Raw genomic sequence first — 15917 nt, 5'->3', positions numbered from 1 at the left:
CCTTGCTGACCATTTATTGGCTGTGTTTGGATGTTCAGTGGGAGGCGGAGGAATATTGCCTTGAACTGGTGAATCCTCCACTTAACCCAGGAGCTGTTTCAAGCAGAGGATGTCAGTGGCTGATCCAGAGCAATCCCTAGACATGCCCACTGTGCCTGTCACTGCCTGTTCCTGGGGATGTTCCAGCTGGATCTGTGTGTGGTGTAAGCACAAGCACATGGACAGAGCCTTTGCTCTTGGTTCCAGGCTCCTCTCCTGCAGTCACCCAGGCAAGGTCTGTGCCGATAAATTAAGCACTGCCTGGACTCCTCTCTCTTACAATGATGGAGTATTCCACTGCAATTTTTGGCTCAGTCCAGGTGCATTTCAGTAGCCAGCATGGGCCAGGGACTGCTCCTTATGGGATGCCTGGATGTGTCCCCACAGATTTGGAGAGTGAGAATTTAACAGGAAAACCTTGGTAATTCTGTGCCAGCTGTCCTCTGAATGCAGGAGAATGTCCCAGGCACATTTGATTTACTGGCACAGACTCAGCCATGCAGGACATGGGGTCCCCTCAGCCTTTTGGAAGCTGGGGTTCATTGAGGCCAGGCAGCTTTTCTCATCATACATGGCTTGCCTGGAGAATGGGGTTCAGGAAGTCATTGGTGAATAGGTTAAATAAAGTAGACGCCAGCACTGAGTTCAGCTGAAGTCTATTATCTGGAATCTATTGGTGTTGATTTTCTGGCCTGGAGCCACCTGAAAGCATCTATCTCAGGGCATTAGCTCAGTTACCATAACAACTCATCCAGGAAAAACTCCTGACAGCTCCAAGAGCACACCAAGGTCCCACGCTGTGTATTGGAGCCACTCTTAAGTCAAAATAAGCATGTCCAGGTTCCTCCCTCTCCAGCCTCAGTGTCCTCTGTGAGTGCCAGTCCTTACAGAAGCTTTGACATGCTTGGGAAGCTGTTTTATTCTTCAGAGGCTGCTCAGTCTGGTTTTCCAAAGGCCCATCCACTCCAGGATGGATATTTTACCTCCTGCCAGAATAACAAACCCATCCATCCTTGGGGAGCCCATTGCATTCCCTTCTTGGCACTCAGTTTAGAGCCTCTGATTTTTTGGAACTGTAAATGAAAACGATGACTGAGCCACTTGCACAAGGTCCAGTTTAGCTGCTGCTGAGCTCCTGCCTGTGTTTGACTCTGTGCTGACATAAGGACATCATGACAGGCCCTCAGCAGTGGCTCACTCCACACCTGCACCACTGTCCTGTCAGCCCTGCTCACTGTCACTGGAATTACCTGGGACGCAGCCACCAAGCACAGCAGGTGATGTTGGACCTCTAGAAACAAACAAACAAACAAACAAAAGTCATGGGATCTACACAATTTGACCCTGAAGTAAGTTTTTTACTCTGAGTTTCAGAGTGGTTTTGTGATGCCTGCTCTTGGCACTGACCCTCCCGCTCCTGCAGTTGCTCAGCAATTACTCCTCAGCATGAAAGGGAGACTTTTCACCCCCATCCAGCTCTTCCAGCCTTGCCCTGTTAAGCTGAGGCCTAGCAGCAGGCTCTGAGGCCCCTCACAGTGGGATAACGATCCTCTAAATAGCACTGGGAGTCTCTCTACTCAGGGAGAACTAATTAAGTTCTTCAGTACATGCTTAGACATATGCTGACCTGGTATGGCCTTAACAGGTCTGCTTCCACCTACCAGATAAATAATACTGGCTTAAAAATATCCTCCCAGAGATGTGTTACTGAGGCAACAGCCAGGTGGGGGGCTGACTGCATCTCTAGTATTTATGTGTATTATTCACGGGCCAAGCTCTCTTCTGGTGTCCTCAGTTAAGTGATTTTTAAGTTCTGAAAGCATTAGTGCAGTTACCTCTGCTGACACCTCACAGCACACAGGTCAGACAGTCACACCTGTATTTAGCTCCTTTACTTATTGCTCAGCCCAAGAAGCTCATTTGACAGAAGCACAGGGTTGCAGTGGTAGAGAACGCGGTGCACAGGATTTGAATTCCTCCCTGCGCCGTTGCCTGGGATTGCAGCAGATGGAACTGAGCTGATACATCCCCAGGGGTCTGTCTTGGTTCTAGGCAAAGAATTAATGAAGGGGAAGCACATCCTAACGTGGGTTTCTTTCTGGTGTGGTATGGCCCAGCTCACTGGGCTGCCCTGTGGTTGTGCTGATTTATATCAGGTGAGGGTTTTGCCCAGTTGGGGTAAATCCCCCCTCCTGTGTCACGGGGTTTCATGGGACAGGTGTGGGCTACAGGGTGGGCTCACAGCAAACCCTTGGCTGTCAAAATCCCCTGGAATTTCAAGTGAAGAAGAAAGTGCTGAAATATGAATCCTGCTCTGGGTTTCACAGAAAACCCAACCAGAGGCTGATATCAGCCTCACTAGACTGATCCTTTGCTAGAACACAGCAAAAAACTCCCACCCCACAGGCTTTGAAATTCTCTAAGATCTGGTGAAATACTTGCAGCACAGGCTCAGTTCCTTGTCATAAAATGAAAACATAATTGCAAACAGCAATTCACAGGAGTCAAAAGACTCAGCCCCGCTCTTAGTTGCAGTCCAAGGTGGGATAATGAGCTCTCCAAGCAAATCCCAGCCCCCAAGAGGTACCCCAACAAACCTGGAAGAGCTTCAGGTTCTGTTCTGGAGACCCCAGGGGATAGCACTGGGTGATTTCTAAGGGTTTTCAGAAGAGTAACTTAGAAAAGAATTCTGCTTTGCTAAGTTTAGGCCTTCTCTGGAGGGTCTGGGCCCCTGTCAGAAGATGTTGATAGACCCACAACCCCTGAAAGCTGCCTTTGGTGCTAATGCCTGAGGGTGAACGTGTTGAGAGCAGCTCGAGCTCTGTCTTGCTGCAAACATTCTCAAAGTGCTCCTAAAGCTGCAGACCACCCTTGTCCTAAGATGAAAAATGGATTTCCAGGAGCAGGCACTAAAGAGGAAGAGCCTTGCCTATGAGAAAAAGGTTTCAGACAGTTGGGGGTTATCTGAAGGAGGGTGAAGGCATCTTCTGTGGAAGGATAAACAGGTTTGAAACCCTGCAAGTGGCTTATTCTGAGTTGTTTAATGTGATTGAAGAACAAAACCAGCCAGAGGATGCGCTTTACATTCTCCCCATGCCGGGGTCAGTGTCTGCTTGGTGAAATGCCGTTTTTGATTGCGCTTCTGTAGTGCTCCAAGTATTTGCCTCTTTCTCACTCAGATAATGCCAAAGAGCAGAGCCCAAGCCATGAGGGATGGGGAGTGTGACAAGGGCTGCAGGAAGCAGATGGCAGAGAGCTGGCCCATGGAAAGGCAGCCTGGCCACCAGTGCTGGTAAGTCCCCCCTGCACGCCAGCTCAAGGACCGTTCAGGAAGCAGCTCCGAGTGTTTCCAGCATGGTGCCCATGAATAATGAACCCAAACAAAGCAACAAACAGTGTTTCCTCATCAGCATGCCATGTGGACCCAGCTGCCAATGGAGGAGGAGTGTGGTGAGCCTGACTCAGCTCCTGAGGGCAATGAAGCAGTGAGAAATGCCCAGGAAAAGGGAATTTCTGCCTGGGACATGGAGCAGCAAGGAGCTGAGGTGGGCTTTGCTTAGGGCCCCAGATGGGACATGGGACATCCGAGCCTCCTCCTGACTCCATCTCAGGATCCTGCAGTAAGTTGCTGGTCTTGGCTTTTGTTTTCTTACATATATAATGTAGAGATAATGATTTTTCCCTTTCAGCCTGTGAATCCAGGTGTCAATAACTCAGGTTGTGGACTGTCTGGGCTCCAGAACACTTTCTGTCCAGTGGAGCCCCATTTCCAGGTTTTGTACAGCAGAAAGTGGTGAGTGCACTAGGGACAGTCCTGGGCCTGGCAGCCTCCCCAGAGGACAGGGACTGATTGATTTCTGGCACAGCCACCACTCACCTGATCTCAGGGACCCACAGGTGCACCAAAACTGCCTCATTTTGGAGCCAGGGTTTACACAGCAATGAGCCTCCCCTTGTGTTCTTCTATCTGCAGCTGGTCCCCCCCTTTCCCCTGCTCCAATAACTTCTGAACCAGCTGACCTGATTCAACCCAACCTGATGGAATAAGAGAGGTCTCACAGACCCAGGATTCCTGCAATTTTCATGAGCAAACAGCGGTTGGAGAGAAGAGAGACATTTAAGTTAATATTCTATTGAAGGGGAGGTAATTACACCTCTGGCTCCCTGCCTGTTTTGGGATGCAGCAGCCAGGTGACCAGCTGGCATTTAGATATGACTGGTCAATCAGTTCCTGCCCAGCTTCCAGCCAGCCCCCCTGCACTTGCCACCCCCTTCCCTGCAAAGCAAAAAGCTGCTGGAGCAGCCAAGGATTTTTCTGGGCAGGTCTGGAGGGCATCAGGGGCCCTGAGGATATTGCAGTAAGCTGGGAGCACCAAGAAAGGGAGAAATAAAAAGCAGTTGTAATACAAATCAGAGGAAGAACGGGTTTCACCAGTTTCTTACTCACAGAACAAGTTGATTTTTAGGTTCAAACTTATTTTCAGGAAAACAAAATGGATGTTTCGCTAATCTCTACAGTACTTTCCCCAGAAAATTCCAGTGACTGGCAACTCTTAGCAAACATGCCCAGTCTGAATTTTCTGGGGTTTTTTTGGCCATGAGAAAACATTTGATGCTTTTTCTTCCAACACAAGCGTTTGAGAAAAAATGCTATGGAAAACAGAATTTTTAAATTTTTTTTTTTTTTTTCTCAAAGAACAAAAACATTTCCCCCCAAGAAGATTCTGAGACAAAAACACGAACACAGTCACAGCTTGAACATTTTTTAAGCAAATGGGGTGGACAAAGGGTGGGATGGGACTAAGTGTGGGAAGAAGGAATGTGAGTTTTCCAAGGTCAACCAGCAAGGCAGGTACTGACTGTTGGGTCAGCAGTTCTGCCACTTGACCATGCAGTGCCTCTGCATGTCTGTCTATCCTGAAATAATGAATTTCTTGGAGCAGAGCCAGTGCTTTCCTGAGTGCTTGGGAAGTGCCTCATACAGCCCTGGCTGTAGCCACAAATAATAATTAAAATTAGAATAATAATATTGGAGTGGACGTGTGCCACTGGAGATGGGACACACTGAACAACAGAGTTCTAAATCCATGCCCCTCATCCAGTAAAAGGTACAGCTTGCTTCACAAAGCCAGGATTTGCTTCCCTGGGCTTGATAATCACAGTCTTTTACTCTGCAAAAGGCAAACTGACCTGAGCTGAATTAGGTCCAATATCTACTCCAACACCTCCTGCCTGTAGCTGGCAGCTCTGGTCAGCTCTGGAGCCTTTCTGCAGCTCAGGGGGATATCTGGAAAGACTGAATTAACCGTGGGGGTGTGGGGAGCTGCCTGGACTAATGTTTTTTTCAGAGATAGGCTTTGACTGACACCTCAAATCTGCCTGACAATCTTTTATTCTAAGTGCAGTTGCTGCCTTTCTTCAGAGCAGGAGGAGCTGGTTTGGTTGCTGCCCTTCAAATGATGCATCTCATCACATGGGGAAGAGTAGGAAAAAACCACCTAGAAAGAGCCACAGGACCAGCATAAAAAGAGGTAAAACCAACTGGATCTATTTGAGGCATTTCTGCTTTTTTCCTCTATGCCACAATCCATTGCAAGACACTTGGGAACAGGGGCTGTGCTCTGAGGAACAAGAACTGATTGGTTTTGGTTTTTTTTTTTTCCTTTGTTTTCCTGTTTATTGTGTTGTTTTTCACTGCAAGAGGTTTGTCGAATGCTTTGCTGATAGAGCTGTGCAACTTCAGTGGTGAATCATGGAATACCCTGAGCTGGGAGGGACCCTCAGGATCATCCAGAGCTGCCCCTGCCCCTGCCCAGACCCCCAACAACCCCACCCTGGGCACCCCTGAGGGCTCCTGGAGCTCTGGCAGCCTTGGCACCATTCCCTGGGGAGCCTGGGCAGTGCTTGGGGGGAAGAACTCTCCCCAAAACCCAATCTAAACCCCCCTGGCACAGCTGTTCCCTCACGTTTCCAGTCCCGTGCTGGGAAGACAGAGGGATTCTCTCTCTTTTACTCAGTGCTTCTACACTGCCTCTTCTGCCTGTGCTCCCCATGCTGCCTCTTACTCCAGGCTGCAGGTATCCTTAGTGCTTGCTGAGTGGTGGGGTCACACCTCCCAGCTGCTGTCAGAATAGGTAGAAACCACTTTTTGTAGTGGGATTTAGACATTTGGGGTTTACCTTAGTCTGGCCAAGAAGGCTGGATCACCAAATGGGCAGAGGGATGCTTCCAATCCTCTTCTGGACACACCTAGATGAAAAATAAGTCCTTTATTTGAGATGTCCTGTCTCCCCTTGATTTCCTAGGTCCTTCCAAACCAGCCAGGCTCTTTGGAGTTTTGCCTTTCTGCAAAAGGCAAACTGACCTGAGCTGGATTAGGTCCAGGACCTACTCTAACACCTCCTGCCCGTAGCTGGCAGCTCTGGTCAGCTCTGCAATGCTTTCTGCAGCTCAGGGGATATCTGTAATGACTAAATTAACTGTGCTGCTGTGGGGAGCTGCCTGGATACCAGAAGAGCTGCTGGCAGTAAGAACTGCTGTGAAATGGCTGCTTCCCTTGTCTGTGAACACAGGTGTGGACGAGCAGCACTGGAGGTGTGTTAGGTCCTGGGCGTGCTGCAAGATGGAGAAGTTTGCACCCTCACAGGGCTGCCCTGTGCCTGGGACTGCTGCCTGTGGGGACTGTGTCACTCTGGGATCCTGCTGCTGATGGAGCATCACAGACACTGGAGTACCCAAAGCACTGCTGTCCTGTCGGGTCCGTCTGTCTGTCTCTGCCCCGACACGGGCAGGGCGGTTCTTGGGTGGCACGCGATGCAAAGGACGAGTCTGGACTCTTCAGTTTTTCGGTCTTCAGGTTGTTTATTATTTCTTATCTACAAAATTTTCTGTCTGCCCAACACAGGTCTGATCTGCAAGCAGTCACAGGCACTCTCTGACCACCCACGGGGCGGTCATGTCTTTTTATACTAAAATCTACGTACACAATATTTACCTTTATTTCCCAATGCTTTTCACCCATGTTAGCAAGTGCACCTTCACCAGAAACCAATCTCTAAGTGCCAACATCATCACAGGAGATGGAGGACAAGAAGAAGAAAGAAGAAGGACGAGACACGCCCTGATCCCTCCATCTTGTCTCCATAACCCCCCTGTACCAAAAACCTTAAAGTCTATATCTCACCCTCTAAATGTGTCTCTTTTACACCTTTTACTCTAAAGTGATTCTCTTGTCCTCAAACTCTTGTTACTTCTGTGGATGGATCAAAATCAAGCCACCAAACACTCTTGGCAACATTCCAGGATTTTCGAGACCCCCCAAGGGTTCTCCTGGCATCTCTGGACATCGGGAACGATGTGCTGAGATCCCACACTGTCCACCTCCTCCTCCTCCTCCTCCTCCTCCTCGGAGCTGCAGCCAGGCCTTCCCAGGATGAGCGTCCTGAGCAGAAGACAAGCCCAGGCAGGTCCATCTCCAGCAGCAGCAGCTGTGCTCCAGGCAGGCAGCTCAGGCTGGGGCACGTCCCAGTGGCTCCCGTGTGCTCCTCCTGCCCCTGAGACAGGCGTGCATGGTTCAGGTTACAGGGCCGTCAGCCCGGCAAGCTTTCCTCGCTAAATTTACTCTTTGAAGTGCCATCAGTGTTGGATCCAGAGGGAATGGAGGAACAGATGCAGCCTGTGAAGTCTGGCTTTAATTCACCCACCTCGTTGAATTTCCTGCCCTGCCTACTAATCAATGAGTCTGCACTAGCAGCTCTGGGAACACCACAGCTCTTTGCACATCCAGGAGAATCCAGCACAGGGGCTGAACTCCCAGGCTCTCAGGCAGGGCTGTCACTGCCCTCTGAGCCCCCTTCATTTGGGATTTCCCCCCCCCAGAAGCCTTGCAGGCCCTCTCCAGCCCAGGGCAGCTGCTCCTCATTTCCTTGCAGGGCCCAGGGGCAGCTCTGTGCCATTGTCCCCCCCAGCCTGTGTGGCATTTTCCCCTGGAATGTGAGTGCAATACAGCCCTGGAAGTGTTCTCTGTGACCGTGTCCACAGGGGCCTGAGGGTGAGGGAGGAGACGAGGATCTGACTCCATGTTTGAGAAGGCTTGGTTTATTATTTCATTATATATATTACATTAAAACTATACTAAAAGAATAGAAGAAAGGGTTTCATCAGAAGGCTGGCTAAGAATAGAAAAAGAAGGAATGATAACAAAAGCTTCTCAAAGCTTACAAAGTCCAAGACAGAGAGTCCGAGCCAGCTGGGCTGTGATTGGCCATTAATTAGAAACAACCACATGAGGCCAATCCCAGACCCACCTGTTGCATTCCACAGCAGCAGATAACCATTGTTTGCATTTTGTTCCTGAGGCCTCTCAGCTTCTCAGGAGGAAAAAAAACTCCCAAGGAAAGGATTTTCCATGAAAGATGCCTGTGACTGTTCTCCTTCAAAGGTTCCAGCCCCAGGCTTTGCTTTTCAGAGCCGCACTCTTCCTGCTGGGGCTGTGTCAGGCACTGCTGGGGCCGTTTGGGCCTTGTCACCTGCCAGTGGGACCAGCAGAGCCTGGCAGGGCCTCCTGTGTCCCCCCATGTCCCCCACAGCCCCTGAGTGTGTCCCTTCCCTTGTGGCCACAGACACAAACACAACTTTCCCAGGGAAAAGTCCTGGGAAAAGTCTGTCAGAAGATCAGAGAAAAGAATGAGAAACAATCCTTAGCTTAACTTGCTGCACCTTGTATTGTAAAACATGTAAAATGTGTGATAAAGATTTGTTTACCAAAAAGTAGTTTCGTTATTAACCAACAGTAATACTGTTTTAAGTAAAAAAAACCAATTAAGTCAACCTGTGGTGAACTAGTCTATAAAAGAGCAATAAGTTTCTTAATAAAAATATATGAATAAACTTCCTGTCATACATAAAGTCTAGACCAATGATTACCTGCCCAGGGCTGTGTTCTGTGCTAACTTCCATGTCCCTTCTCCCAGGACAGTGGCCCCAGCTCAGCTCCATGCTAAGACCTTCAGGGAGCACCATGAGAGGGTTTCTGGCACTTTTGCTTTGTTTAAGCAGAATTCTTCAGTGCTGGGGTTTTTTTGGGGGGCTCCTGTTGATTCCAGGCAGTGCTGCTCTGTTCAATCAGCCCTGCCAAAGGCTGCCTTTGCTGGTGGTACCCATTTTGTGACACCACTGCTTTGCCTCGCTGCTGTAACCTGTACCAGATTGCTCTTTGCCCGCTGGAATGGACAATGAGGATCCAGTTGTAATGCAAATCACACCGTGGAATGAAAGCTGTGGGGAACAGCATCCCCCATCAGCAGTTATGTCAGCCTTTGCTTTGGTGTGATGGCCTCAACTCTGCTCCTGCTCTCTGAGGGATCAGGAGGAGAGACTCTGTTGTGCCTTTGTGTTTTATGGGCACAAACTCGATGTAAAGCTGCCTTTAGGGTGTGTGTGTGTGCAAACCTAACAGACAGATTCCACCCACTCTGGAAATTCCATGATTGCCTTGTTTTTGTGTTTTTTTTTGTTTTTTCAAGGCTCTGTTTCATGCACCACAGGCCAAACCCACAGGGTAATTGCCAGTCTCTGCACAGGGGCTGGGATGATGTGACGAGGGAGAAGCACAGAGATGCTGAAATTTCAATCTGCCACAAAAATGTGCTCCTAATCCCGGTGGCCTTGTGATTGTGATGCTGTCATTGGTGTCATTGCAGTTGTTCTTGTCTCTGTTTTTCCCATGTTTGGTGCTGAATATTGTAAACGAAGAGAAATATTTAGATTTGTAATGGAATCTAAATTTACTGTGGAATTAAACACACAGGAGCCTGAAAAGCCAAATGGAAGAGGTATGTTTTCATGTCAGATGGCAAATCATAGCCATGTAAAGTGATATTTTGTTGATACAGCTGCTTTTACTGCAGATCTGCCTTGCATTTCCCCAGGCCATGGGTAACAGAGAATGAAGCTGAATATTTCTCCCCCTTGAGAGCTGGGGTGGAATATCTGTGTGGTTAGAGCTGGAGGTCGCTGTTGTGAGGGTTACCTGAGTTTGTACCCCACCTGTGAGGCCCAGAGTGAGAGCAGTGCCTGTCCATGTCTCATGGAAACTCTGCCTTCCAGGGCACAGCCAGGAACGAGCGCGAGGCGCGGTGGAGGCAGACGGATGAGCTGGGTTCAAAGTCCTCCTGGCAGCTGTGGCAACACAACTTGTGTATCTGCTCAGAAAAGCCTTTGCAACCACCATAAACGACTTTAAATGGCCTTATTTTTCCTGCTAGCAGTGGAATAAGCAGCTTCGATGGGGAGGAGTAAATCCACTTGATTACACGTGTTGCTGGGAATAGCAATCTTATTGGTTATTGCTAATAACCCAGTTTGTTACTGGTGGTGTGGCTGCTGGCACGGGCAGTCTGAGCTGCCAGGGAACAACTGCACTGCTCCTAAAATTCCAATTACAGTGGAACAAGGGGACTCAGAAGGGCCTCAAGGGAGGAAACTCAGTAGGGAGCAAAAAGCCAACACGGAGCACTTGGGTTATAAATGATGTGAGTGGCCAATGAAATCCATCTTTGGAGGAGGATTTCTGCCAGGCAAGGCTGAGCCCTTCCCACCCTGATGCTTTGCTCAGGCTGTGCATGGTGTTTGTGTGTCAGGCCATGAGCTGATGGAGGTGTTGGCTTATTGGCTGATCTTCTGGAGGAAAGAGGGACTTCTGGGCCTTGGGTGTGCAAAGCAGCTCAAGCTCAGGGCTTGAGTGCAGGATTTAGATGGAATTTCTCCATCGAAATCAATGGCAAAGCACCTGATCACCACAGCAGGAGTGCTCTCACACACCAACGCCCTGGGAAATTCTCTCTTGGAATAGATCAGATTCTGCTCTTATTTATGCAATTATAAATTCAGTGTAGCTCCATTTGAAACAACTGTTTTCATCTGATGCAAATAAAATCAAGATCTGGCCCAGGCTGCTTTTGTACACAATGGAAACTGACTGAATTATGGAAAACAGGAAACAAATCTAATGTAAATCTGAATGGAAATATCATGGTCTCTGTTACATCAGAATAAATTGGAAGGAAGTCTGTTGATTCTAGTGGAATTCATCTGGATTTACACCAGACTGTGGCTCAGCATTTGTCAGTTGGCTGCACACTGACATCAAAACTCAAACCATGGCACCTCATCTGAATAGCTTTGAATATTTTCTCCCTTTTCCTTTATATTTAAGCAGTTGGCTGATTAGCCTTTTCAAGCAAATAAACCCCTGCAAACAGGCATCAACAAATAAGCCTTGCTCTCACTAGCATTTGCAGAATCTAAATGATGAATATGAAGTACCGAGCTTGGGTTTAGAGTCGCTTAAACTTGCTCCTGCTCCTCTGTGTTCACATTTTAGAGGATTGAGCCCAGGGGGTCAGGGATCCTGACAAAACCATTTTGGTTTCCCCAAAGGAGGGAAATCCCAAGGGCAAATTCAAAGGGCTGGGACTCCTGTCCCTGTCCCAGAGCTCAGCCCCTCTGTCCCTGCTCCAGAGGGCTTGCACTGCTCTGCAAATGTCCATCATGCTGGGGAACCAGCTAAAGTCAATTATTTCCCAGCCTCCTTGGAGAGTCTCAGCTGCATCGCTGCTCTTTACTCACTGCCTGCAAATGATCCAAGTGCACACGAGAATGGAGCTGATATTGAGGTGGATGGAATGGGGCCGCCAAGCAGAGTCAAGGGAGAATCACAACTGCAGAGACATTTTCTGCTCCAGCAATACAAGGAGATGGGGGGCAGTTTTCTGTGTTTATAGGAGTAAAACTCTTTGGGCAAGGACCTTAAAAGTGGGAATAATTATAATTTACTGCTCATGCCGTGCAGTGGGGAACCAGGCCCAAGCTTGTAGCTACAAGATTTAGCTGTAAACGCTGTGGACTGACTGTGCTGTACAGAGATTTCCTGAGTCACATTGATTTCAGAACTGCTTTCCCCAGGGAATGGCACTGTTTTATTCCAGTAGGGTTGTGAGACCCTACACTTGATCCTGATCTTATGTTCTGAAAAATAGGGTGATATTTGCTGGGTATATGCCTGACTTACTTGCATATGCATGTAACGTGCCTTCAAGAGCTGATACAACCTTGATAAGGTTCTTATTTGAGTCATTATCCTAATTAAACCCTATTATGTAGGGAAGAATTCCGTCCATTTCCTCACAGAGACTCTGAACACTGAGCTGGGTCTTACAGCAGGAACCAGGTTTGCCCATGATGGCAATAGAACAGGTTAGCCTGTAAACCCAGAGCAAATTTGCAAGCTCCATTTGTTAAAAAGAAATGCATTAATGGATTCTGTGACTGATCTCCTGAAATGCCATTTGAATAGTTTTGACTGTGCTTTTGTTTTATTCCTGGGAAATTTCACAGCACAAAAAGACTTTTATTTTCCCTTCTTCGTTTGCCAAGAATTTCTTTGAACGTTATTTGTAATGTAGACTCGGGTTTGGGCCAGATCTTTAGCTCACATAAGCAGATGCATCTCTATTGTCTGATATACCTGAGCTGAGGATCAGGGCCAAGAAAATTAAAGAAAGAAACTGCTAGGAATGAAGCTTTTTGACCAGGGGAGTAGTTAGTGCAGAAAAGATATTATTTCCTAAAACAAACAAACAAACAAAAATTTTAAAAATTGATTTTTCTAAAATGACAAGCTTATTCTTTGGGATATGAACGCCTAGAACAAGTCTTCCTGACCCAGGGCTGTTCTTCTATCAATCCCTTTTAATGCTGTTAATTTGAGGCCTCTCCCACTGATTTCCTGCTCTGCCTCCCAGGGCGTGTGCAGGAAATGCTGGGTGGTTTGAATTAAAATGTTCCACTGTGGAAAAAGTTAAAAAAAAAAATTAAATAGAAAGTCTTTGCTGATAGCAGAATGGGGAATGTGGTGCTATGGAAGAGTCTGGATTATTTTAAATGATTTTAGTGCTTCTAAAAGCAAATGCCAAAAGCTGAGATGATGTTTTTGGATTGATGTGTACAGATGTGCTCAGATCGAGAAGAGACAGGGACACAAGGCAGATGTGGGAGTAAGGAGAGCAACCCATAGACTGATGACACACTAACATGGGGAATAAAAGGAGAAAAATGGGAAAAATGGGTTAACTGAAGCCTTGGCCTAACCCTGAGCTCATTAGCAAGGGCTCAGAGAGCTGTTCAGGAGGGCTCTGGCCATAAAATCATGAGGCAGGGCTGCATGACAATGAAGAGCTCAAAAAAACCCAATTCAGGTTTAAATCAGGGCCTAAACTCCGGAGAGCTTTGGCTGGATCTGCTCAGTGCTGGCTGCTTCAGCTTCCTCTGGAGCTTTCAGTGCAGTGAAAGGTGCTGGGAGAGAGGAGTCTCCTGCTGCTGCCCAGCATCCCCATCACTGGGGAGGCGACTCTGGTGTGGTTCCACTCTGGGCTGCCCCTCTCAGGCCTTCCTGCCACGGCCAGGAGCTCAGTTTGGGTGCATGGAAGAGGACAGAGCTGCTTTTTGTCCTAAAAGGAGAGAAGAAATACTGCTCCTGACAGAGTCAAGAAATACTGCTCCTGACAGAGTCCCAGTGAAGGTGCTGGGCCATCAAATGCTGGGAGAATTTCCCAAAAGCATTAATGTCGCAGACGTCTTTTATGGAAAATCCTTTCCTTAGGGTTTTTTCCTTCCTGAGAAGCTGAGAGGCCTCAGGAACAAAATGCAAGCAATGGTTATCTGCTGCTGTGGAATGCAACAGGTGCATCTGGGATTGGGCTCATGTGGTTGTTTCTAATTAATGGCCAATCACAGCCCAGCTGGCTCGGACTCTCTGTCCCAAACACAAGCTTTTGTTATCATTCCTTTCTATTCTTAGCCAACCTTCTGATGAGAACCTTTTCTTCTATTTTTTAGTATAGTTTTAATGTAATATATATAATAAAATAATAAACCAAGCCTTCTGAAACATGGAGTCAGATCCTCATCTCTTCCCTCATCCAACACCCCCTGTGAACACGGTCACACATTAATTGTGATTGATTGTGATTGATTGTGGTAATGCCACTGGGAAAGGACACAGGAGGGTGCCCTTGGTGAGGTGCAGGGCCAGGCCATGGAACAGCTGCAGGTGCTTGAGGAGGGAACACAAGATCAGGAGATGCAAGTGGCCTTTCCTATTCCATCCTCTGGAAGCTCATGCTCTTCCCAGCCCTGGTGACTGAATTATTGTTTCTATTTTCTGTCACTTTGAGCGAGGGGAAAGGAGAGGAAGCTGGTCTACAAAGCAATTTCCAATGTGCTTCCCTGTCTGTCTGCTCCCTACAAATAATTGGTTTTTTTTTTCTGAGGGATAAAGGCAGAAGATAATTCCTTTAAGTGGCAATTAAGCTCCAGGTGGCTGTGGAAAGCTGCAGCTTTCTCCAGCTCCTGCAAGGACACAGCTTGAGTCCCAGGTTTCCCTACTTCCCTAAACCAGGAGGTTTTTTTCCCCCTGGCTTTCTTTTGTGTCTGCTGGTGATTACACTTCTTCAGGGTAGCCCAAAGTGATTGGAGCAGCAGGGGAAAATGACAAGCTGAGGATGCTCCATGAACTGGCTGTGCCCTTTTCCCAAAACGCTCTCATTTCACAGAGTAGGGAACAGTTTCATCTCAATCCTGATTTGAACTCCTCGTGTTTCACCTGCAAAGCCTCTGTTTTCCAAGCAGCGAGCCCAGCTCAATTTCCTTTCACCCCTGCTGTGCTGGCAAGCCTTAGGAAGAGACTTTTGCTGGTGTTGGACGGAGCACTGAGGGCTGGTGGAGCAGTCCTGGTGTTCCAGGACTCCGAGGGAGTCTCATCTGCAGCCTGGCGTGGTGGCTTTGGCTCATTAGCTAATGAGGTTAATGAGAACACCTGTATGAGCCATCTGACAGGCAGGGGCTGTGTCTGGCCCTGCTGATTGCTCAGGATGACACAGCCAGGCCCTGGCAGAGCCCAGCAGGGCAGAGCTCCAGCTCTGAACCATCCCTGGAGCAAGGGGATGTGTAAGAGCCGAAAGGAGGGATATGGGACTCCAGGGGCTCTCCAAAATGCAGTTTATTGTATACAAAATGCAGTTTATTGCATACAAAATGCAGTTTATTGCATCCAAAATGCAGTTTATTCCATCCAAGGGGTTACAGCAGTTCAGGGTGCTGGGTGACAGAGCTGTGCCCACAGCTGTCAGCTCCAGCTGCAGGCAGGCCTGGAGACCCTTGGTTTAGGTTACAGTGCATTATAGATTTCTCTTTTGGTTAAAATGCATTCTATACTTTTCTTTTGGTTAAAATGCATTCTAGACTTTTCTTTTGGTTACAATACATTAGATACTTTTCTTTGCTGAGCATCTCAATACAGTAGAACCAATCTATACCTTAACTTTTATCTATAGCCCATCATAACTCCTGTAATTACCATATTCATGTTACTGTTCTCCAATCACTAACAGTCAGTACATTACAGTTTAAGCTAGAAGTTGTTTTTCAGTTTTCTTGCAGTGGAAAATTCTGAGGCCTTTTTTCTACTTGCAGCTTTGCTGCCTTGTTTGCCTGTGCTCTCTTCCTGCTTGGTAAAATCATCTTCTTGTTTCAGGTGGGTTTATCCTTTGCTCTAAGCCATAAAATCCCCTCTAACTCACACTATCCTTTGCCTCCTTGGTTATCCAGTCAGACTGGCTCAGCAATTCTTTTCTTCTCTATCAAAACTTGCTTCCATCTCCATTCCTTCATCATAATCCACATTTAAAAACCTTTCTGCTAAGCATCTGTGAGACTTCCTTGTCAAACTTTCATCCCTCCCAGCAGGGATGGACATGGGGCAGGGCGAGCTCAAGGAATGGGGAATGTCCAGCCTGGTGCTGGGCTTTGCAGGGAGCTGG

At 47.7% G+C, this 15917-nt stretch overlaps 1 long non-coding RNA gene across 1 annotated transcript; it reads left to right on the top strand.

Annotated features, from left to right (window-relative positions):
• Positions 1-3315: 3315 nt before the first annotated feature.
• LOC139602197 (uncharacterized) lies at positions 3316-9858 on the top strand. Its single transcript, XR_011683125.1, has 3 exons — positions 3316-3659; positions 5462-5570; positions 6612-9858. It is a non-coding gene; the product is annotated as an uncharacterized lncRNA (long non-coding RNA).
• Positions 9859-15917: the final 6059 nt, after the last annotated feature.

The sequence above is a fragment of the Agelaius tricolor genome, unplaced genomic scaffold (assembly GCF_023055355.1).
Source record: "Agelaius tricolor isolate 1412-34295 unplaced genomic scaffold, bAgeTri1.0.p SCAF_33, whole genome shotgun sequence".
NCBI classification, from domain to species: Eukaryota; Metazoa; Chordata; class Aves; order Passeriformes; family Icteridae; genus Agelaius; species Agelaius tricolor.
This window is presented reverse-complemented; position numbering and strand designations above follow the sequence as displayed.